General features: G+C 44.1%; 1 long non-coding RNA gene and 1 pseudogene across 9 annotated transcripts in view; one reads left to right on the top strand and one right to left on the bottom strand.

The window, feature by feature from the left end:
* The window catches only part of LOC309643390, a 2,123,356-nt gene that overhangs the window by 1,620,695 nt on the left and 478,581 nt on the right, over window positions 1–24,080 (top strand). The gene's annotated exons all lie outside the window — the stretch shown is intronic.
* LOC309643462 (uncharacterized protein C2orf78-like) overlaps window positions 1–24,080 on the bottom strand; it is a 185,810-nt pseudogene that overhangs the window by 95,549 nt on the left and 66,181 nt on the right. The window contains exon 2 of the transcript in view: window positions 1,879–1,948. The product of the transcript in view is annotated as an uncharacterized protein C2orf78-like (transcript). The remainder of the gene's footprint in view (window positions 1–1,878; window positions 1,949–24,080) is intronic.

Genomic DNA, 24,080 nt, shown 5'->3' with positions numbered 1-24,080 from the left:
TGGGCAAGTATCAAAGCCTAATGAATTTACTAACAAATGACATTCTGTACCATACATGCAATATTATGAAAGTGAATTTTGCCCACTCTATTTTAGTGAATACTATTAACCAAAAAACACGATGGAGGTGATAGAGGTGAATGAATTCCTAGCCAATGCATACAGACAGAGACGATAAATCAGTAAAAAATGCACAACAAGCAACAGAATGCAACAAATGTGAATGTATAGGTAGCCACAACATATATAGACAAGTATTTCAATGAAAACCGGTACAAAGCAGACAGCAAAATAGTAAGTGTAAAAGAGTTTCATTATTGTGCTCATTCATATTTTTACCCAGCAAGTAACAGGTATTAAGCCTAGGAGAAATATATCTGTCCATGAATATAACTCATATAATAAGCAGAAAGGAAGCTTAAAAAGTATCAAGAAGGTTTTTGTATTTATCCTAGAACTTAGAATCATCTTCCACATCCAAGAAGATGACATCCCAAGACCTCAAAAAACCATCATCCCTAGAATCCAATTAAAAAAGATTTTCAAATGTAAGAAAATCCAAAGGACTCCACAACATTGTTTTAGATAAATGTGGATGTTTGTGTTTTCTTTTTTTCTTTTGCCGCGCCGCGTGGCCCTGGCCGTGAAAGCACCGAGTCCTAAGCGCTGGACCGCCAGGGAATTCCCTAAATGGGGAATTAGAGATGTGGGGCTTGACTTTTTCTTTTTCTTCTCCGGTAGCTAAGATCTACAAGCGAACGATGGCTGTTGATCAATGTGCTCTCTGTGTTAGGAAGGAAATAACTGTAAAAATTGAAAAGCAACCTTGCCTTAGAAGCTACATATCACACAAAGGAAATAGTCCTTCTGATTCAATGTAGAAGATATCATTTAAAATGTTTAATTGGTCAAATGTCTACCTAGTTTAAAAATTAGAAAGAATAGAACACTGAAAAGCAGCCCCCTAGATAACCACTTTGGTTTCTGGTTTCTAGGAAGCATCATTTCTAAAACATACTTCTAAAATGTTTCTATTCCAAACTGTCAAGTGCCAGCTGTATTCAGAGAGGCAATAAAAGAAAGAAAACGGAGTATGACTTTTCTGATAGGCTGCCCTTCCTGGTGATCCCCTGTTCTGGCCTTACTTTCCTTCTTAGTCTGTTAATGTAAGGATTTGCTACCATCAGCTTTGTTTTGCCCTGCTCTGAGCAGATTTCCCTCTGTGCTGTTTCTGCTTTAATTTAAAATCTTTGGCTCCCATCAACATTCCATGGCAAACTGCCTCTTTCTTGAGAGCTCCTCTATGCTTTCCCTCTTCATTCTTATATTTTTTTCCCATCTCTTGGTTCCTGTTGGCCTGTGCTAATGAAAACAATCCTAAACTTGCTTACGTTTGACTCTGTGCCTCCCTATATAGCCCAGTACTCTCCATCCTCTCTCCCTATTCTCTCTTTTCAACTAGTCGAAATACTAGTGGAGGGAGACCATTGGAGATGAAACATCTTGGTATATATCGCTAGTTTTCTGTGTCACCTGGCTTTTCTATGTTTCTGTTGAAACACTCTTTTGAGAAGTCTCTGATTTCATTTTCTACATGGGTACCCTTTAAGGCTCAATATTGGAAAAGAAGGGGATCAGAGTGATCAACCCAATGTGGTATCCTAACGTAACAGATAAGGAAAGCAGCAGGCTTTGTGAGGCAGTCAGTGATTTGTCCAAAGTCACACAGACAGTAAACGTCAAAGTCAAAACTGAAATTAGGTCTCCAGACTTGTAGTTCAATACTTTCCCTCATTATTCCACGCTATTTTGAATCTCCTCCTCAATTTAGGGGCACAAGAAATCGAACGCAAAACTTTCCAAAGTTTCTTTTCTTACCTGACATGGTCAGAGAAGAGGAGACATCAACTGCAGGTACAAGGGATGAGGAGACAACACTAGAGGATGTCTGAGTGGCTGCAGCTGAACGGCGCACGTGTCCAGTACAAAGGTCACTGGTTACTGGTCCAAACGGCTCCACGGAAACCCCAAGACCTCTACCAAGTGGTAGTAGGTTTGGTAGGAGAGTGATGTCACAAAGCAGGCAGTTGAAAGGTATGAGCTAGCCAATAGGGAGGTCCGATCCCCAACAGGAGGGCGGGCTTGGGTGAAGAGAGCGTAGGAGAGCTAAAACAACCCCTCAATTTCTGAGCTCTGGGGAGGAAATCCTAGAAGACAGATTTACCTCCCCCAGGCTCTTCCATTAGGGAAATCATTGCAACATTTCTTACAGACGTTCATTAATATAATTAACTAACAGTTACTTATATTCTACAGAGTATTCTATTTTATGTATCATATACTTAGAGCTATATAGATCTTATTTAACTAGTATCCTTAGGAAGGAAAGAGCCATGTAGTTTGAACTATTACAGTTGTAACTTGGTTAAAGAGCAGGGTGAAGTTTGTTGAGTGTACCCTGTGGAGAATGTTGTGGTCCAAGGCTCTTCTCTTTTAGTTTCTTCTCCTTGACTCCTACCTTCCTTGGGCTGGGCTAGGCTGGGGGCCAGGTTGGACTTGCGACTTAACATTTCTCTTCCGCTTTCTTTTTTTTTTTTTTTCTTCCATTATGGGCATTGCTTCTAGGACAAGCCTTGGTCTTGCATTGGATGTTCCTTCCTGTCAACTTCCAGCAGCAGGAGTCTTCTTTTCAGTGCTTGATGCTTCACGAAATAGACTCTGCCCATTGGCAGCAAATACCAGAGAGCCAGGAGACAGAGCTGGTTGCAGACCTTTCCTCTTCCAGCCTTTGGTTGCAATTGTTTTGCCCATGATTTGCTAGCTCTAGTTCCTTGGGCCACACAGGTATCCTGCCATCCAGCTCTTTTTATATGTGAGAGACATTCTGAACACTGTCCCTCTTTCTTTGCACAGAAGTATATACAGTGTGGCAGTTACCGTAATCTCCTCCCCCTTGCAAACAGCCCCTCTAGAATCTCGGACCTCTAGGACTCTCTGTCTTGCATGCTTGGGTGCAAGGCCAAGCACAATGAAGAGGAGAATAATTAGAGAAAGAGGAGGACATTGGTGGAGAACTGGGAGCAGGTAAGGTGAAAGGGCACCGGAGAAAAGAGATGCATGTAGGTTTTTTGGTTTCTGTGGGAAACAAGTTGACACACTTGGGCCTCATTTTGTATTAACAGAACAGAGAGTTGTAGATATAAGTAGCTAGATCGTGCAGCAACTGCCATGAAGTCTGTACACTGAAGAGAACAGTCTCACATCTAGTTTTCATTTTGTTTTATGTCATATTACCTTATTTATAGCATTCACTGGTATGTTTGTAGAACGCAGATGTTTTCAAATGCTCTGGTTTTGTCTACATGGTTATTTCCTTGTCCTATTTGTAAGGAATCCAACATTGTAAGACATATTGCATGTTTTTCTCTTGACGATTGTTTACCTTGAAGCGTCATGAACTAACTTGAGCTGTTGGATTTTGTGGAGAAACTTTAAAAAGGGTCTGTGAAAAAGGCATTGTGGTGAGTCGCATTATGCACCCGAGCGTAAGGAGCAGATATCTGCCACCAGCCCAGCTTGGCCTGGATTGCCTCTGTGTTAGTTCCCCTGGTTAGTGCTTTTCTCCCTAACCACTCTTGTGACTGTGATAATGTGAGTTAAGGGCTGAGTTGCTAGTGATTTATGTGTGAGGTAGGCTGGTTTGAGGGAGGAAATCTATGGACCTAGTCATTTTCCTTGGTGGTAAGCTTTCAGGGGTGCAAAGATCGATCTTCCTGGGGACTTCTCTGGTACCAGGAAGATATCGCATAGATGGGACCTCCAAAGACACACATTTAATTTTTAGGCCTGTTGTTCCTATTATGAGATGTGAGTTTCTTCACTGATGGGGATGCTGCTTATCTGAGAAGAAACTGTGAAAGGTGGTGTAGTATAGAGGTGTGGCTTAAGCTTTTAAGTTTTCTTCAAGGTTTTTCCCCTAAGCTTCATACTTCAGACGGCCTACTTACATGAGACTAGTATGTGATGTCAGGCTAACAACTTCCTAAATACCTGCAAGCCAGATCAGTGTCTCTTTTCTCTATATTCCCATGGAAATCAAGGGTCCCGCCGAATTTTCCATCGAAACAGTTGATTTGTGCTGTCTCTAGGAATTCTACAGGGCGTACCGTTGCTTCCTAACCGGTGTCATTTGGGAGATCCCCCTCTGTACGTTCAAATGATTAATTTTGAGACTCTGCTCATGTGTGCAGTAAACCCTTTAATTCCCTAAGACCTTCCTTTCCTCCATCTCATACCCCATTAAGCCCGCCTCAGTTTATCTCCTGAATTTCTTTGGAATCTGTCAGCTCTCCCTCAACATCCTAATACTGAACTTGCCTGTCTGTTGCGATTAGGTCCTAACTAGTGTCCATATATCTTGTTTCCCTCCAATCCATTCTTCACACAAGAAACCTTCAAAGCAAGTTGGAACATTGCTCATAAACATCGCTCACAAACATTGTTTTGAGAATAGAAAACACACTGGTGGCCTTTAAGACTCTGCGTGCTCTAGAATCCTCTCTGCTTCTCTAGCCCCATCTTGTGCCACGTTTGCCCTCACTTTCTATGCTTCAGATACACTGAATTAACCTTAGTTCTCACTCATCTGACAGAAGTCAGTTGAGAAATTATTTTTCACTGTGATTCCTAGCATTAAGGAATTTGATGATCAGGTTTTGTATGAGGACTAAAACTAAACTGGGAAGTGGAAGAATTGCGTTTCAACTGTTTCAGTCAACACGCATGTATTAATGATACCTAAGTATTGAACACCGGGCTAGGTTTCATGAGGGATACAGAAGTTCTGGCCATCTCTGGTTTTGGGTATCCCTTATTTGTTGAGACCTTTGCGTTGTTTGGTTGCCTTTTGTCTGTTTTCCAGATGGGAAAACAGGAACAAGGGAAGTATAGGTTATTACTAGGTGGGGTTGAACAAGTGGAGCAGCAAACTGCAAAGCAGAAAGAAGAGGGACGTACTATAGAGGGATGTGATTTCCATTTTCAAGGCGCCTGCGTCCTGTGCAGGGAGACAGCCTAACATAAAATGTGCCTAACAAAAGATCTATTGACTTCTTACTAAAAATCTCCAGTTCATATAACCCAGGGGTTTATACCTTCTCCTTTAAAAGTTCTATTCCTGGGACTTCCCTGGTGGTCCAGTGGTGAAGACTCTGCGCTTCCAATGCAGCAGGCGTGGGTTCAATCCCTGGTTGGGGAGCTAAGATCCCACATGCTGCGCAGCCAAAGAAATTTTTTTCAAAAGTTATACTCCTGTGTTGTTGAATTTAGTGGTTTAGATTTTGTTTGAATGTTAAGAAGATTTCAGTTTATTTACCAGGAACAAACAAAACATAATGTAAAAATAGTTTCCCAGAAACGATTTCCATCGTTCTCTTCTTCCCTTTCTCCCGCAGACTGACTGGTGTTTCATCTTGACAAGTTCTCTGAAGTTCTCTGTCATTCCATAGGAAAGCGGTCTGGCTTGGAGGTTGCAATCCCAGGGAATTTTTCATCAGCGGGGAAGTCTCCATCACTACAGAGGAATCAAGGTTGAAGTCAGTCCCGGGTAAGTGAGATGCTCCCCCTAAACACCAACACAGCAGTCGTGTACCTTTCAAGGGGTTCAGGGGCAAGATGGGCAAGGCATTTCTACTAACTCTTCTTAAGGATCATGGACAGTGCCCTATGCTACGAGGTAAGCGGTGACTGTTGTAATGCTTAACTGGTGATCATTTCATGTCACTGATCCTTGGCTCTCTTTGTATCTCATAGGACTGTTGTAAGTCCAATACAAAATGAGTCTTCTTTTTAAACAACTGAAATGTTTTACAAAGCCTAGCATTCTCATATAGAGTCCTTTCAATTCTCCCCACTTTCCCGAGAGGCTAAGAACACTTCACACCATGAACTAGGAGAGGGGGTAGAGCCCTTTCTGATGAAATACAGAAACAAAGACAGAGTCTTAGCCTGCTTGCTCTCTGGACAGGATCTCGGACCACAAGGTCTTAAATCCTGGTATAAATGACGGAAGTGAGGACACTTCAACTGGCACTCTCATAACAAGAGTTCTGAGACACCTTCCAAAGAGACTGTAGCAGTAGACGAGGGAAGGGAGTGCTACAGTGTGGTAGTACAGGGGGAATGCTCGGCTACAGCAGTGAAAAATGTGGTACCTATTGGTGTGCTCTCGGGGTTCTTGTACATGTAGCATAGATGACCTTTACAGTGTCCCTGCCACCTTCCCACCTGCATTAGGTGTTCTTTTTGTTTTTTTGTTTTTTTTAATTTACGTTTATTTATTGATTGATTGTTTGAACTTATTTATTCTACGTATTTATTTTTTTGGCTGCACAGGGTCTTCATTGCTGTGCACGGGCTTTCTCTAGTTGCGGCTAGCGGGGTCTACTCTTGGTTGCGGTGTGCGGGCTTCTCTTGTTGCGGAGCATGCGCTCTAGGCGCGTGGGCTTCAGTAGTTGCGGCTCACGGGCTCTAGAATGCAGGCTCAGTCGTTGTGGCACATGGGCTTAGTTGCTCCACGGCATGTGGGATCTTCCCAGACCAGGGCTCGAACCCGTGTCCCCCGCATTGCATTGGCAGGCGGATTCTTAACCACGGCGCCACCAGGGAAGCCCTAGGTGTTCTTATATAGAGTCTAAAAACAGAGGGCACTGAGCGAAGGTAGTGGTTACTGAAGGCTCAGGATCTAAATTCTACCTGTCTCTACACCCCTTCCCAGCTGTCGATTTGACCCCATTTGTGAATGCCGACCTCATTCTTCAACTTTCTCTGCCGTTTGTATACTCACCTTGAAAACTTGTTTCTGTGATGCGTTGAGCAGACACAGGGTGGCAGATTGCAGAGGTGGAAGCTGGTGGTCGGATATTTGTGGGCTGAATCTCCTTCAGTCCCATTCCCATTTCTGGTTGCGCAGAGGCCCTACTTCCTGTGTATGACGCGGAGCCATAGGATTGCGGGCAGGAGCCAAGTTCTCCATACAGTGAAGACCCCAGTGTGCCTTGGTTATAGTAATATACCTGGCTTCCTTCCTGGTAGGGAAGTGACAGGCGGCTATGCCCCTGATTTGGAATCTGAGATGGTGCTCCCTGAGCAAGCCTGGCAGAAAGTGATGGATATAGAGGGACCATGTTATTGGCGTCTGAAGTTTTATCATACTGGGCTGCCATAAACATGGAGGAAGCAGCTGGGTGCCGGTCAGTGAGTGCCAGAGTAAAGTCTCCGAGTGAAGAGGAATTCTTTTCAGTGCTTCCTGTGATGTCCCACTCAAGAACACCTGGATAGGAAGGAGCTGAAGTGGAGATCTGGCTGTGGTCAGTAACTCCAGATAACATAGTCGTGCTGGAATGTTGGTAAAGGTAGGCACTACCCATGAGTGTCTGGAAAGAGGTACCGGTAGCCGATGCCGAACTGACGGCAGGGGCAGAGACTCTGGAGAAGTTGCAGACACTTCGTGTTAGGGAAGTTGCATTGCTCACCACAGGAAGAGAATGCTGCAGAGAATTTAGAGTTCCAAGTAGAGATGGATTTTGGAAATTTTCTGTAAGAACAAGAGGGTCATGAAAAACTCAGGGAGGTTGAGAAATTCTCACTACGTTTGAGGAACAGCATTATCTTAAGGTTCTTGCTCTCAGGACACCTCTACTATCGACCCTTCCTGAGAAACCCAAAATCAGACAGTTAATGATGGCTGTAAGGACTGAGCAGTTTTCCACTCTTCTGTATTAACTGCCTGTGCTCCCATCTTGGGCACAGATGGGCAGAAGAGCCAAGTGGTATGGTTCAGACATTGTTCTCTAGGCTGGAAGCAACCTTCTCCCTGCCCTGTCTTTCCCTTCAGCCTGCACTCGTATTGACTTCTATGCTATTTCCTAGACTGGAAGCATTTTAGAACTAGGAGGCCCTTAGAGAACTTTCTCTTTTTTCAGTCTCATTTCACGAGTAAGGAAACTGAGGCTCAGAGAGGTCGGGTTGACTTGTTCAGGTTCTCTCATTATGTTAGTGTCATTACCAGGTTTCAGAACCTAAGTATCCTGACTTCCTTGCCAGGACTCCACTCTGAGCATGATAGTGCCAGAAAGCAGGAGAAATAGAACTTATAATATAAGCATTTTTTTTGTCCATTAGAAAACAGTACGGCCATTACCATTGTCATCTTCAGTGTCTCCCTTTGCTTGTGCAGTTCCCACGCTATTACCTAGAGTTGACGTATAGCTCAGTCCAACTGGTGAACTGAAAGAGTCATTTTTGCCCTCTTCAAGCCTGGTTTCTCATCCTACCTCAAAATGATTACCCGAAAGTGGATTTCTTAAGTGCTTTTGGAAAGAGAAAAGTTATCTGATTACTTCAGATTACTCATCTATAAAGTGGTTATAACACCACCACCAATAATAATAGCAGTAATAATTAATAGATGAATAAGCTGATCTATTGCGTATGATTTATATGGAGGAAGATACAATAAGTTCTAGAAAGACAAAGAAAAATCATGAAAAACATGTTACGTAACGAAAAAGAAATCCATAGATATTAATGAAAACTGGGGTATGTGGGCAAGTATCAAAGCCTAATGAATTTACTAACAAATGACATTCTGTACCATACATGCAATATTATGAAAGTGAATTTTGCCCACTCTATTTTAGTGAATACTATTAACCAAAAAACACGATGGAGGTGATAGAGGTGAATGAATTCCTAGCCAATGCATACAGACAGAGACGATAAATCAGTAAAAAATGCACAACAAGCAACAGAATGCAACAAATGTGAATGTATAGGTAGCCACAACATATATAGACAAGTATTTCAATGAAAACCGGTACAAAGCAGACAGCAAAATAGTAAGTGTAAAAGAGTTTCATTATTGTGCTCATTCATATTTTTACCCAGCAAGTAACAGGTATTAAGCCTAGGAGAAATATATCTTTCCATGAATATAACTCATATAATAAGCAGAAAGGAAGCTTAAAAAGTATCAAGAAGGTTTTTGTATTTATCCTAGAACTTAGAATCATCTTCCACATCCAAGAAGATGACATCCCAAGACCTCAAAAAACCATCATCCCTAGAATCCAATTAAAAAAGATTTTCAAATGTAAGAAAATCCAAAGGACTCCACAACATTGTTTTAGATAAACGTGGATGTTTGTGTTTTCTTTTTTTCTTTTGCCGCGCCGCGTGGCCCTGGCCGTGAAAGCACCGAGTCCTAAGCGCTGGACCGCCAGGGAATTCCCTAAATGGGGAATTAGAGATGTGGGGGCTTGACTTTTTCTTTTTCTTCTCCGGTAGCTAAGATCTACAAGCGAACGATGGCTGTTGATCAATGTGCTCTCTGTGTTAGGAAGGAAATAACTGTAAAAATTGAAAAGCAACCTTGCCTTAGAAGCTACATATCACACAAAGGAAATAGTCCTTCTGATTCAATGTAGAAGATATCATTTAAAATGTTTAATTGGTCAAATGTCTACCTAGTTTAAAAATTAGAAAGAATAGAACACTGAAAAGCAGCCCCCTAGATAACCACTTTGGTTTCTGGTTTCTAGGAAGCATCATTTCTAAAACATACTTCTAAAATGTTTCTATTCCAAACTGTCAAGTGCCAGCTGTATTCAGAGAGGCAATAAAAGAAAGAAAACGGAGTATGACTTTTCTGATAGGCTGCCCTTCCTGGTGATCCCCTGTTCTGGCCTTACTTTCCTTCTTAGTCTGTTAATGTAAGGATTTGCTACCATCAGCTTTGTTTTGCCCTGCTCTGAGCAGATTTCCCTCTGTGCTGTTTCTGCTTTAATTTAAAATCTTTGGCTCCCATCAACATTCCATGGCAAACTGCCTCTTTCTTGAGAGCTCCTCTATGCTTTCCCTCTTCATTCTTATATTTTTTTCCCATCTCTTGGTTCCTGTTGGCCTGTGCTAATGAAAACAATCCTAAACTTGCTTACGTTTGACTCTGTGCCTCCCTATATAGCCCAGTACTCTCCATCCTCTCTCCCTATTCTCTCTTTTCAACTAGTCGAAATACTAGTGGAGGGAGACCATTGGAGATGAAACATCTTGGTATATATCGCTAGTTTTCTGTGTCACCTGGCTTTTCTATGTTTCTGTTGAAACACTCTTTTGAGAAGTCTCTGATTTCATTTTCTACATGGGTACCCTTTAAGGCTCAATATTGGAAAAGAAGGGGATCAGAGTGATCAACCCAATGTGGTATCCTAACGTAACAGATAAGGAAAGCAGCAGGCTTTGTGAGGCAGTCAGTGATTTGTCCAAAGTCACACAGACAGTAAACGTCAAAGTCAAAACTGAAATTAGGTCTCCAGACTTGTAGTTCAATACTTTCCCTCATTATTCCACGCTATTTTGAATCTCCTCCTCAATTTAGGGGCAAAAGAAATCGAACGCAAAACTTTCCAAAGTTTCTTTTCTTACCTGACATGGTCAGAGAAGAGGAGACATCAACTGCAGGTACAAGGGATGAGGAGACAACACTAGAGGATGTCTGAGTGGCTGCAGCTGAACGGCGCACGTGTCCAGTACAAAGGTCACTGGTTACTGGTCCAAACGGCTCCACGGAAACCCCAAGACCTCTACCAAGTGGTAGTAGGTTTGGTAGGAGAGTGATGTCACAAAGCAGGCAGTTGAAAGGTATGAGCTAGCCAATAGGGAGGTCCGATCCCCAACAGGAGGGCGGGCTTGGGTGAAGAGAGCGTAGGAGAGCTAAAACAACCCCTCAATTTCTGAGCTCTGGGGAGGAAATCCTAGAAGACAGATTTACCTCCCCCAGGCTCTTCCATTAGGGAAATCATTGCAACATTTCTTACAGACGTTCATTAATATAATTAACTAACAGTTACTTATATTCTACAGAGTATTCTATTTTATGTATCATATACTTAGAGCTATATAGATCTTATTTAACTAGTATCCTTAGGAAGGAAAGAGCCATGTAGTTTGAACTATTACAGTTGTAACTTGGTTAAAGAGCAGGGTGAAGTTTGTTGAGTGTACCCTGTGGAGAATGTTGTGGTCCAAGGCTCTTCTCTTTTAGTTTCTTCTCCTTGACTCCTACCTTCCTTGGGCTGGGCTAGGCTGGGGGCCAGGTTGGACTTGCGACTTAACATTTCTCTTCCGCTTTCTTTTTTTTTTTTTTTTTTCTTCCATTATGGGCATTGCTTCTAGGACAAGCCTTGATCTTGCATTGGATGTTCCTTCCTGTCAACTTCCAGCAGCAGGAGTCTTCTTTTCAGTGCTTGATGCTTCACGAAATAGACTCTGCCCATTGGCAGCAAATACCAGAGAGCCAGGAGACAGAGCTGGTTGCAGACCTTTCCTCTTCCAGCCTTTGGTTGCAATTGTTTTGCCCATGATTTGCTAGCTCTAGTTCCTTGGGCCACACAGGTATCCTGCCATCCAGCTCTTTTTATATGTGAGAGACATTCTGAACACTGTCCCTCTTTCTTTGCACAGAAGTATATACAGTGTGGCAGTTACCGTAATCTCCTCCCCCTTGCAAACAGCCCCTCTAGAATCTCGGACCTCTAGGACTCTCTGTCTTGCATGCTTGGGTGCAAGGCCAAGCACAATGAAGAGGAGAATAATTAGAGAAAGAGGAGGACATTGGTGGAGAACTGGGAGCAGGTAAGGTGAAAGGGCACCGGAGAAAAGAGATGCATGTAGGTTTTTTGGTTTCTGTGGGAAACAAGTTGACACACTTGGGCCTCATTTTGTATTAACAGAACAGAGAGTTGTAGATATAAGTAGCTAGATCGTGCAGCAACTGCCATGAAGTCTGTACACTGAAGAGAACAGTCTCACATCTAGTTTTCATTTTGTTTTATGTCATATTACCTTATTTATAGCATTCACTGGTATGTTTGTAGAACGCAGATGTTTTCAAATGCTCTGGTTTTGTCTACATGGTTATTTCCTTGTCCTATTTGTAAGGAATCCAACATTGTAAGACATATTGCATGTTTTTCTCTTGACGATTGTTTACCTTGAAGCGTCATGAGCTAACTTGAGCTGTTGGATTTTGTGGAGAAACTTTAAAAAGGGTCTGTGAAAAAGGCATTGTGGTGAGTCGCATTATGCACCCGAGCGTAAGGAGCAGATATCTGCCACCAGCCCAGCTTGGCCTGGATTGCCTCTGTGTTAGTTCCCCTGGTTAGTGCTTTTCTCCCTAACCACTCTTGTGACTGTGATAATGTGAGTTAAGGGCTGAGTTGCTAGTGATTTATGTGTGAGGTAGGCTGGTTTGAGGGAGGAAATCTATGGACCTAGTCATTTTCCTTGGTGGTAAGCTTTCAGGGGTGCAAAGATCGATCTTCCTGGGGACTTTTCTGGTACCAGGAAGATATCGCATAGATGGGACCTCCAAAGACACACATTTAATTTTTAGGCCTGTTGTTCCTATTATGGGATGTGAGTTTCTTCACTGATGGGGATGCTGCTTATCTGAGAAGAAACTGTGAAAGGTGGTGTAGTATAGAGGTGTGGCTTAAGCTTTTAAGTTTTCTTCAAGGTTTTTCCCCTAAGCTTCATACTTCAGACGGCCTACTTACATGAGACTAGTATGTGATGTCAGGCTAACAACTTCCTAAATACCTGCAAGCCAGATCAGTGTCTCTTTTCTCTATATTCCCATGGAAATCAAGGGTCCCGCCGAATTTTCCATCGAAACAGTTGATTTGTGCTGTCTCTAGGAATTCTACAGGGCGTACCGTTGCTTCCTAACCGGTGTCATTTGGGAGATCGATCCCCCTCTGTACGTTCAAATGATTAATTTTGAGACTCTGCTCATGTGTGCAGTAAACCCTTTAATTCCCTAAGACCTTCCTTTCCTCCATCTCATACCCCATGAAGCCCGCTTCAGTTTATCTCCTGAATTTCTTTGGAATCTGTCAGCTCTCCCTCAACATCCTAATACTGAACTTGCCTGTCTGTTGCGATTAGGTCCTAACTAGTGTCCATATATCTTGTTTCCCTCCAATCCATTCTTCACACAAGAAAGCTTCAAAGCAAGTTGGAACATTGCTCATAAACATCGCTCACAAACATTGTTTTGAGAATAGAAAACACACTGGTGGCCTTTAAGACTCTGCGTGCTCTAGAATCCTCTCTGCTTCTCTAGCCCCATCTTGTGCCACGTTTGCCCTCACTTTCTATGCTTCAGATACACTGAATTAACCTTAGTTCTCACTCATCTGACAGAAGTCAGTTGAGAAATTATTTTTCACTGTGATTCCTAGCATTAAGGAATTTGATGATCAGGTTTTGTATGAGGACTAAAGCTAAACTGGGAAGTGGAAGAATTGTGTTTCAACTGTTTCAGTCAACACGCATGTATTAATGATACCTAAGTATTGAACACCGGGCTAGGTTTCATGAGGGATACAGAAGTTCTGGCCATCTCTGGTTTTGGGTATCCCTTATTTGTTGAGACCTTTGCGTTGTTTGGTTGCCTTTTGTCTGTTTTCCAGATGGGAAAACAGGAACAAGGGAAGTATAGGTTATTACTAGGTGGGGTTGAACAAGTGGAGCAGCAAACTGCAAAGCAGAAAGAAGAGGGACGTACTATAGAGGGATGTGATTTCCATTTTCAAGGCGCCTGCGTCCTGTGCAGGGAGACAGCCTAACATAAAATGTGCCTAACAAAAGATCTATTGACTTCTTACTAAAAATCTCCAGTTCATATAACCCAGGGGTTTATACCTTCTCCTTTAAAAGTTCTATTCCTGGGACTTCCCTGGTGGTCCAGTGGTGAAGACTCTGCGCTTCCAATGCAGCAGGCGTGGGTTCAATCCCTGGTTGGGGAGCTAAGATCCCACATGCTGCGCAGCCAAAGAAATTTTTTTCAAAAGTTATACTCCTGTGTTGTTGAATTTAGTGGTTTAGATTTTGTTTGAATGTTAAGAAGATTTCAGTTTATTTACCAGGAACAAACAAAACATAATGTAAAAATAGTTTCCCAGAAACGATTTCCATCGTTCTCTTCTTCCCTTTCTCCCGCAGACTGACTGGTGTTTCATCTTGACAAGTTCTCTGAAGTTCTCTGTCATTCCATAGGAAAGCGGTCTGGCTTGGAGGTTGCAATCCCAGGGAATTTTTCATCAGCGGGGAAGTCTCCATCACTACAGAGGAATCAAGGGAGAATTCAGTCCCGGGTAAGTGAGATGCTCCCCCTAAACACCAACACAGCAGTCGTGTACCTTTCAAGGGGTTCAGGGGCAAGATGGGCAAGGCATTTCTACTAACTCTTCTTAAGGATCATGGACAGTGCCCTATGCTACGAGGTAAGCGGTGACTGTTGTAATTCTTACTGGTGATCATTTCATGTCACTGATCCTTGGCTCTCTTTGTATCTCATAGGACTGTTGTAAGTCCAATACAAAATGAGTCTTCTTTTTAAAAAACTGAAATGTTTTACAAAGCCTAGCATTCTCATAGAGAGTCCTTTGAATTCTCCCCACTTTCCCGAGAGGCTAAGAACACTTCACACCATGAACTAGGAGAGGGGGTAGAGCCCTTTCTGATGAAATATAGAAACAAAGACAGAGTCTTAGCCTGCTTGCTCTCTGGACAGGATCTCGGACCACAAGGTCTTAAATCCTGGTATAAATGACGGAAGTGAGGACAGTTCAACTGGCACTCTCATAACAAGAGTTCTGAAACACCTTCCAAAGAGACTGTAGCAGTAGACGAGGGAAGGGAGTGCTACAGTGTGGTAGTACAGGGGGAATGCTCGGCTACAGCAGTGAAAAATGTGGTACCTATTGGTGTGCTCTTGGGGTTCTTGTACATGTAGCATAGATGACCTTTACAGTGTCCCTCCCACCTTCCCACCTGCATTAGGTGTTCTGTTTTTTTGTTTGTTTTTTTTTTTTAATTTACGTTTATTGATTGATTGATTGATTGAACTTATTTATTCTACGTATTTATTTTTTTGGCTGCACTGGGTCCTCATTGGTGTGCACGGGCTTTCTCTAGTTGCGGCTAGCGGGGTCTACTCTTGGTTGCGGTGTGCGGGCTTCTCATCGCGGTGGCCTCTCTTGTTGCGGAGCATGGGCTGTAGGCGCGTGGGCTTCGGTAGTTGCGGCTCACGGGCTCTGGAATGCAGGCTCAGTCGTTGTGGCACATGCGCTTAGTTGCTGCACGGCATGTGGGATCTTCGCAGACCGGGGCTCGAAGCCGTGTCCCCTGCATTGGCAGGCGCCACCAGGGAAGCCCTAGCTGTTCTTATATAGAGTCTAAAAACAGAGAGCACTGAGAGAAGGTAGTGGTTATTAAAGGCTCAGGATCTAAATTCTACCTGTCTCTACACCCCTTCCCAGCTGTCGATTTGACCCCGTTTGTGAATGCCGACCTCATTCTTCAACTTTCTCTGCCGTTTGTATACTCACCTTGAAAACTTGTTTCTGTGATGCGTTGAGCAGACACAGGGTGGCAGATTGCAGAGGTGGAAGCTGGTGGTCGGATATTTGCGGGCTGAATCTCCTTCAGTCCCATTCCCATTTCTGGTTGCGCAGAGGCCCTACTTCCTGTGTATGACGCGGAGCCATAGGATTGCGGGCAGGAGCCAAGTTCTCCATACAGTGAAGACCCCAGTGTGCCTTGGTTATAGTAATATACCTGGCTTCCTTCCTGGTAGGGAAGTGACAGGCGGCTATGCCCCTGATTTGTTCGTGGGCCTCCTGATACAGCAGTTCCCTTGGCTCTGGCCCTGTCGTCAGCTGCCCCTAGGAGGACTCTGAGCCCTAGCCACTTCTCTGGTAGATTTGCCTATTCCCCCACTATAATCACACCTGAATAAGGCAACTCAAACCTTTCAGAGATGTGTCGTGAACCTCTTGTTTTCTGAAATACCTATCTGGTGGTTGTGAGACTTAAGGCCAACCTCCCCGAGAGACTTTGTTTCTATTTCTCCTAGTAAACCTAGACTCATCTCCTGTCACCTTCAACTCTACTCCAATTGTGTTCTTTCAACCCAGACCCCTGACCCTGCTTTTTACTTCTGCCATTTCATCCTCACTCCTGCTTCCTTTCCTAAATCCATACGTCTCTTTTGGCCTTCCTAGCCCTGGGCCAAGTTCCTTCCTCTTTCCTCAGTTTTTACCCCTTTCCTTCATTCTCCCATCCAACTTTCAGGCCTTCCTTTCTCACGCCCCAGTTAGCAGCATCTCAAAATTCGAAAGGTTTATTACTCATCTATTAATTCTATTCCATTTACTTACTCGGTTCTATACCTATCTTACCTATGTATGGAAGAACCGCTGGTAGCCAAGGTGGCAGCAAGAATCCTAGCAGCTGTCACCTGACGTATCCGTAGTAGTCAGCAATTTCCATTTCTTTGTCCCTCTGGGTGAAAAATTGCAGCTTCCCCGAAGAGGTGTATCTGGCAGCATTCTCCCGTTGTTGTTGAGCCCGCCTCTTCATGGCCTCTCGCTCTGGCCTCTGCTCTTGTTCGATGGGCTTTGACATGACTGGCTCAGGCACGTTGGGTTCCCTCCATGGAACTCGTTGCTTGCTGAAGTCTTGGAGTAGAAGTTGGGTTTGGAGCTTGGGTGGGGACTGGCGCTTAGTCACAGCAGGGGGAACAGGCTCGCGCTGGAGAGAAGCGCCAGATGAAGTTTTGTAGGGTGCAGGCCTAGGAGCAGCAGGCTGAGGGACACGAGGCTGGGTATGGTTGGTCCAAGCCGGTTGGGTTGGGTTGGCCACAGTTGGCTGAGCTGGTTTGGCGGGACCTGGCAAAGAGGCAGGAGCTGGCTGGGATGAATTGACTGCAGCAGGTTGAGCTGAGTCAGTAGAACCAGGCTGGGCACGGTAAGCCACAGCAGGCCGATGTGAGGCCAGAGACTGTGGCCTCCGAGGAGCGGGTCGAGCTTGAGGCTTGTCCCAGGCAGAAAAAGGCAGAGGTATCAACTTGACCTTCCCAGGAGGAGGCCGCTCACACTGGGATGGAGATGGACACTCTGTTTCAGCACTGCTGTCTGGTTTCTGGGCTTGGACTTGCGTTTTCTCAGGCCTCTTACCCTCACGTGGGGTATGCCGCCGTGGCTGGATCGCTGGGGGTGGCTGGGGGTCTTTGGGGTTGCTTGAATTTCCCAAGAGCCGACAGGAAGAGAGCCCAGTTTTCGTCTCATTCTTCTTCCCCAGCGCATGAAGAACCTTCACAGACTCCAGCATGCGCACGCCAAGGGAGGTTCGAGGCTTTTGAAAGCTCTCTTGGCGAAGCTCAGTTTGGTGTTCCTTTCGCTTCGTGTTGGGGATTGCTGGCTTGTCTTCTGCCTTGACTTTGTTCCCTGACTGCTTGTTCTCTTCAGCCTTGTTTCTTCCTCTGGTCCTTTTGGTCTTTTCCTGCCCATGGCTCTCAGTTTTGCTGATCTTTCCGGATGCAGCTTTCTGAGGTTTGCCTTGAGAGTGCTTGGCCGTGTTCGCAGGAGCCCTGTCACTGACTGCAGCAGTGCATATAACCGCTTCTCCCCCTAACAGGCACTCTGGATCCTTTGGCTGGATTTTGGCCTTGGGAGCACCACCGATAGGCTCAGAGGCTTTCTGTTTGTTCTTCCTGGGTTGATCAGAGGGAACCTTTACGACACTTGGCTTTTCCTGCACCTGATTCACCTTAATGGCTCTGGTGTCTTCAGCTTTGATCACGTTGGGACCTTGGGATCGATCAAGATCTTTCCAAGAATTAAAGAGCTGGGGAAGGTGAATATCCTCCGCCAGTGTAGTAATGTCTGCAAGACCACTGCTAGGTTCAGTCCCATTTTCAAGTGTCCCTAGGTCCTGACGACTCAGGCTGTTCTCTCCCAGATCAGCATTTTCAGAACCAGGCTGCTCCTCTTGGCTGAGGGGATCGGTGCAGGCCAGCGGCTGGGGAATATCAGGGATTCCCAAAGGGAGTAGTGGAGGATCTTGGTTTTCTATTGGGATCTGGTAGGCCTCCAGAGGCTTTGACAGCTTGGTTTTGATATCCTCCACGTTCTTACTCTCTGTTTGTCCCTGGCTTGGAGCTGGAGGCAGGGCCAGGAGACGCCTGGCACTCTGGACTGGAGCTGTCACTGAAATGTCCCCAAGTTCAGATGGTGGGTTACTCTCAAGTATGTGACTGTTTCTGCTACTGCAGGACTTGGGGAGTTCTTGAGTTTGTGTCACACAAAACGTCTGGCTTGGAGGTTGCAATCCCAGGGAATTTTTCATCACCAGGGAAGTCTCCATCACTACAAAGGGATCAAGGGAGAAGTCAGTCCCTGGTAAATGAGATGCTCCCCCTAAACACCAACACAGCAGTCGTGTACCTTTCAAGGGGTTCAGGGGCAAGATGGGCAAGGCATTTCTACTAACTCTTCTTAAGGATCATGGACAGTGCCCTATGCTACGAGGTAAGCGGTGACTGTTGTAATGCTTAACTGGTGATCATTTCATGTCACTGATCCTTGGCTCTCTTTGTATCTCATAGGACTGTTGTAAGTCCAATACAAAATGAGTCTTCTTTTTAAACAACTGAAATGTTTTACAAAGCCTAGCATTCTCATATAGAGTCCTTTCAATTCTCCCCACTTTCCCGAGAGGCTAAGAACACTTCACACCATGAACTAGGAGAGGGGGTAGAGCCCTTTCTGATGAAATACAGAAACAAAGACAGAGTCTTAGCCTGCTTGCTCTCTGGACAGGATCTCGGACCACAAGGTCTTAAATCCTGGTATAAATGACGGAAGTGAGGACACTTCAACTGGCACTCTCATAACAAGAGTTCTGAGACACCTTCCAAAGAGACTGTAGCAGTAGACGAGGGAAGGGAGTGCTACAGTGTGGTAGTACAGGGGGAATGCTCGGCTACAGCAGTGAAAAATGTGGTACCTATTGGTGTGCTCTCGGGGTTCTTGTACATGTAGCATAGATGACCTTTACAGTGTCCCTGCCACCTTCCCACCTGCATTAGGTGTTCTTTTTGTTTTTTTGTTTTTTTTAATTTACGTTTATTTATTGATTGATTGTTTGAACTTATTTATTCTACGTATTTATTTTTTTGGCTGCACAGGGTCTTCATTGCTGTGCACGGGCTTTCTCTAGTTGCGGCTAGCGGGGTCTACTCTTGGTTGCGGTGTGCGGGCTTCTCTTGTTGCGGAGCATGCGCTCTAGGCGCGTGGGCTTCGGTAGTTGCGGCTCACGGGCTCTAGAATGCAGGCTCAGTCGTTGTGGCACATGGGCTTAGTTGCTCCACGGCATGTGGGATCTTCCCAGACCAGGGCTCGAACCCGTGTCCCCCGCATTGCATTGGCAGGCGGATTCTTAACCACGGCGCCACCAGGGAAGCCCTAGGTGTTCTTATATAGAGTCTAAAAACAGAGGGCACTGAGCGAAGGTAGTGGTTACTGAAGGCTCAGGATCTAAATTCTACCTGTCTCTACACCCCTTCCCAGCTGTCGATTTGACCCCATTTGTGAATGCCGACCTCATTCTTCAACTTTCTCTGCCGTTTGTATACTCACCTTGAAAACTTGTTTCTGTGATGCGTTGAGCAGACACAGGGTGGCAGATTGCAGAGGTGGAAGCTGGTGGTCGGATATTTGTGGGCTGAATCTCCTTCAGTCCCATTCCCATTTCTGGTTGCGCAGAGGCCCTACTTCCTGTGTATGACGCGGAGCCATAGGATTGCGGGCAGGAGCCAAGTTCTCCATACAGTGAAGACCCCAGTGTGCCTTGGTTATAGTAATATACCTGGCTTCCTTCCTGGTAGGGAAGTGACAGGCGGCTATGCCCCTGATTTGGAATCTGAGATGGTGCTCCCTGAGCAAGCCTGGCAGAAAGTGATGGATATAGAGGGACCATGTTATTGGCGTCTGAAGTTTTATCATACTGGGCTGCCATAAACATGGAGGAAGCAGCTGGGTGCCGGTCAGTGAGTGCCAGAGTAAAGTCTCCGAGTGAAGAGGAATTCTTTTCAGTGCTTCCTGTGATGTCCCACTCAAGAACACCTGGATAGGAAGGAGCTGAAGTGGAGATCTGGCTGTGGTCAGTAACTCCAGATAACATAGTCGTGCTGGAATGTTGGTAAAGGTAGGCACTACCCATGAGTGTCTGGAAAGAGGTACCGGTAGCCGATGCCGAACTGACGGCAGGGGCAGAGACTCTGGAGAAGTTGCAGACACTTCGTGTTAGGGAAGTTGCATTGCTCACCACAGGAAGAGAATGCTGCAGAGAATTTAGAGTTCCAAGTAGAGATGGATTTTGGAAATTTTCTGTAAGAACAAGAGGGTCATGAAAAACTCAGGGAGGTTGAGAAATTCTCACTACGTTTGAGGAACAGCATTATCTTAAGGTTCTTGCTCTCAGGACACCTCTACTATCGACCCTTCCTGAGAAACCCAAAATCAGACAGTTAATGATGGCTGTAAGGACTGAGCAGTTTTCCACTCTTCTGTATTAACTGCCTGTGCTCCCATCTTGGGCACAGATGGGCAGAAGAGCCAAGTGGTATGGTTCAGACATTGTTCTCTAGGCTGGAAGCAACCTTCTCCCTGCCCTGTCTTTCCCTTCAGCCTGCACTCGTATTGACTTCTATGCTATTTCCTAGACTGGAAGCATTTTAGAACTAGGAGGCCCTTAGAGAACTTTCTCTTTTTTCAGTCTCATTTCACGAGTAAGGAAACTGAGGCTCAGAGAGGTCGGGTTGACTTGTTCAGGTTCTCTCATTATGTTAGTGTCATTACCAGGTTTCAGAACCTAAGTATCCTGACTTCCTTGCCAGGACTCCACTCTGAGCATGATAGTGCCAGAAAGCAGGAGAAATAGAACTTATAATATAAGCATTTTTTTTGTCCATTAGAAAACAGTACGGCCATTACCATTGTCATCTTCAGTGTCTCCCTTTGCTTGTGCAGTTCCCACGCTATTACCTAGAGTTGACGTATAGCTCAGTCCAACTGGTGAACTGAAAGAGTCATTTTTGCCCTCTTCAAGCCTGGTTTCTCATCCTACCTCAAAATGATTACCCGAAAGTGGATTTCTTAAGTGCTTTTGGAAAGAGAAAAGTTATCTGATTACTTCAGATTACTCATCTATAAAGTGGTTATAACACCACCACCAATAATAATAGCAGTAATAATTAATAGATGAATAAGCTGATCTATTGCGTATGATTTATATGGAGGAAGATACAATAAGTTCTAGAAAGACAAAGAAAAATCATGAAAAACATGTTACGTAACGAAAAAGAAATCCATAGATATTAATGAAAACTGGGGTATGTGGGCAAGTATCAAAGCCTAATGAATTTACTAACAAATGACATTCTGTACCATACATGCAATATTATGAAAGTGAATTTTGCCCACTCTATTTTAGTGAATACTATTAACCAAAAAACACGATGGAGGTGATAGAGGTGAATGAATTCCTAGCCAATGCATACAGACAGAGACGATAAATCAGTAAAAAATGCACAACAAGCAACAGAATGCAACAAATGTGAATGTATAGGTAGCCACAACATATATAGACAAGTATTTCAATGAAAACCGGTACAAAGCAGACAGCAAAATAGTAAGTGTAAAAGAGTTTCATTATTGTGCTCATTCATATTTTTACCCAGCAAGTAACAGGTATTAAGCCTAGGAGAAATATATCTTTCCATGAATATAACTCATATAATAAGCAGAAAGGAAGCTTAAAAAGTATCAAGAAGGTTTTTGTATTTATCCTAGAACTTAGAATCATCTTCCACATCCAAGAAGATGACATCCCAAGACCTCAAAAAACCATCATCCCTAGAATCCAATTAAAAAAGATTTTCAAATGTAAGAAAATCCAAAGGACTCCACAACATTGTTTTAGATAAACGTGGATGTTTGTGTTTTCTTTTTTTCTTTTGCCGCGCCGCGTGGCCCTGGCCGTGAAAGCACCGAGTCCTAAGCGCTGGACCGCCAGGGAATTCCCTAAATGGGGAATTAGAGATGTGGGGGCTTGACTTTTTCTTTTTCTTCTCCGGTAGCTAAGATCTACAAGCGAACGATGGCTGTTGATCAATGTGCTCTCTGTGTTAGGAAGGAAATAACTGTAAAAATTGAAAAGCAACCTTGCCTTAGAAGCTACATATCACACAAAGGAAATAGTCCTTCTGATTCAATGTAGAAGATATCATTTAAAATGTTTAATTGGTCAAATGTCTACCTAGTTTAAAAATTAGAAAGAATAGAACACTGAAAAGCAGCCCCCTAGATAACCACTTTGGTTTCTGGTTTCTAGGAAGCATCATTTCTAAAACATACTTCTAAAATGTTTCTATTCCAAACTGTCAAGTGCCAGCTGTATTCAGAGAGGCAATAAAAGAAAGAAAACGGAGTATGACTTTTCTGATAGGCTGCCCTTCCTGGTGATCCCCTGTTCTGGCCTTACTTTCCTTCTTAGTCTGTTAATGTAAGGATTTGCTACCATCAGCTTTGTTTTGCCCTGCTCTGAGCAGATTTCCCTCTGTGCTGTTTCTGCTTTAATTTAAAATCTTTGGCTCCCATCAACATTCCATGGCAAACTGCCTCTTTCTTGAGAGCTCCTCTATGCTTTCCCTCTTCATTCTTATATTTTTTTCCCATCTCTTGGTTCCTGTTGGCCTGTGCTAATGAAAACAATCCTAAACTTGCTTACGTTTGACTCTGTGCCTCCCTATATAGCCCAGTACTCTCCATCCTCTCTCCCTATTCTCTCTTTTCAACTAGTCGAAATACTAGTGGAGGGAGACCATTGGAGATGAAACATCTTGGTATATATCGCTAGTTTTCTGTGTCACCTGGCTTTTCTATGTTTCTGTTGAAACACTCTTTTGAGAAGTCTCTGATTTCATTTTCTACATGGGTACCCTTTAAGGCTCAATATTGGAAAAGAAGGGGATCAGAGTGATCAACCCAATGTGGTATCCTAACGTAACAGATAAGGAAAGCAGCAGGCTTTGTGAGGCAGTCAGTGATTTGTCCAAAGTCACACAGACAGTAAACGTCAAAGTCAAAACTGAAATTAGGTCTCCAGACTTGTAGTTCAATACTTTCCCTCATTATTCCACGCTATTTTGAATCTCCTCCTCAATTTAGGGGCAAAAGAAATCGAACGCAAAACTTTCCAAAGTTTCTTTTCTTACCTGACATGGTCAGAGAAGAGGAGACATCAACTGCAGGTACAAGGGATGAGGAGACAACACTAGAGGATGTCTGAGTGGCTGCAGCTGAACGGCGCACGTGTCCAGTACAAAGGTCACTGGTTACTGGTCCAAACGGCTCCACGGAAACCCCAAGACCTCTACCAAGTGGTAGTAGGTTTGGTAGGAGAGTGATGTCACAAAGCAGGCAGTTGAAAGGTATGAGCTAGCCAATAGGGAGGTCCGATCCCCAACAGGAGGGCGGGCTTGGGTGAAGAGAGCGTAGGAGAGCTAAAACAACCCCTCAATTTCTGAGCTCTGGGGAGGAAATCCTAGAAGACAGATTTACCTCCCCCAGGCTCTTCCATTAGGGAAATCATTGCAACATTTCTTACAGACGTTCATTAATATAATTAACTAACAGTTACTTATATTCTACAGAGTATTCTATTTTATGTATCATATACTTAGAGCTATATAGATCTTATTTAACTAGTATCCTTAGGAAGGAAAGAGCCATGTAGTTTGAACTATTACAGTTGTAACTTGGTTAAAGAGCAGGGTGAAGTTTGTTGAGTGTACCCTGTGGAGAATGTTGTGGTCCAAGGCTCTTCTCTTTTAGTTTCTTCTCCTTGACTCCTACCTTCCTTGGGCTGGGCTAGGCTGGGGGCCAGGTTGGACTTGCGACTTAACATTTCTCTTCCGCTTTCTTTTTTTTTTTTTTTTTTCTTCCATTATGGGCATTGCTTCTAGGACAAGCCTTGATCTTGCATTGGATGTTCCTTCCTGTCAACTTCCAGCAGCAGGAGTCTTCTTTTCAGTGCTTGATGCTTCACGAAATAGACTCTGCCCATTGGCAGCAAATACCAGAGAGCCAGGAGACAGAGCTGGTTGCAGACCT

This window comes from Balaenoptera physalus (genome assembly GCF_965194825.1).
Source record: "Balaenoptera physalus genome assembly, chromosome: 15".
NCBI classification, from domain to species: domain Eukaryota; kingdom Metazoa; phylum Chordata; class Mammalia; order Artiodactyla; family Balaenopteridae; genus Balaenoptera; species Balaenoptera physalus.
The sequence above is the reverse complement of the archived record's forward strand: the minus strand, read 5'-3'. Positions and strand labels throughout refer to the sequence as shown.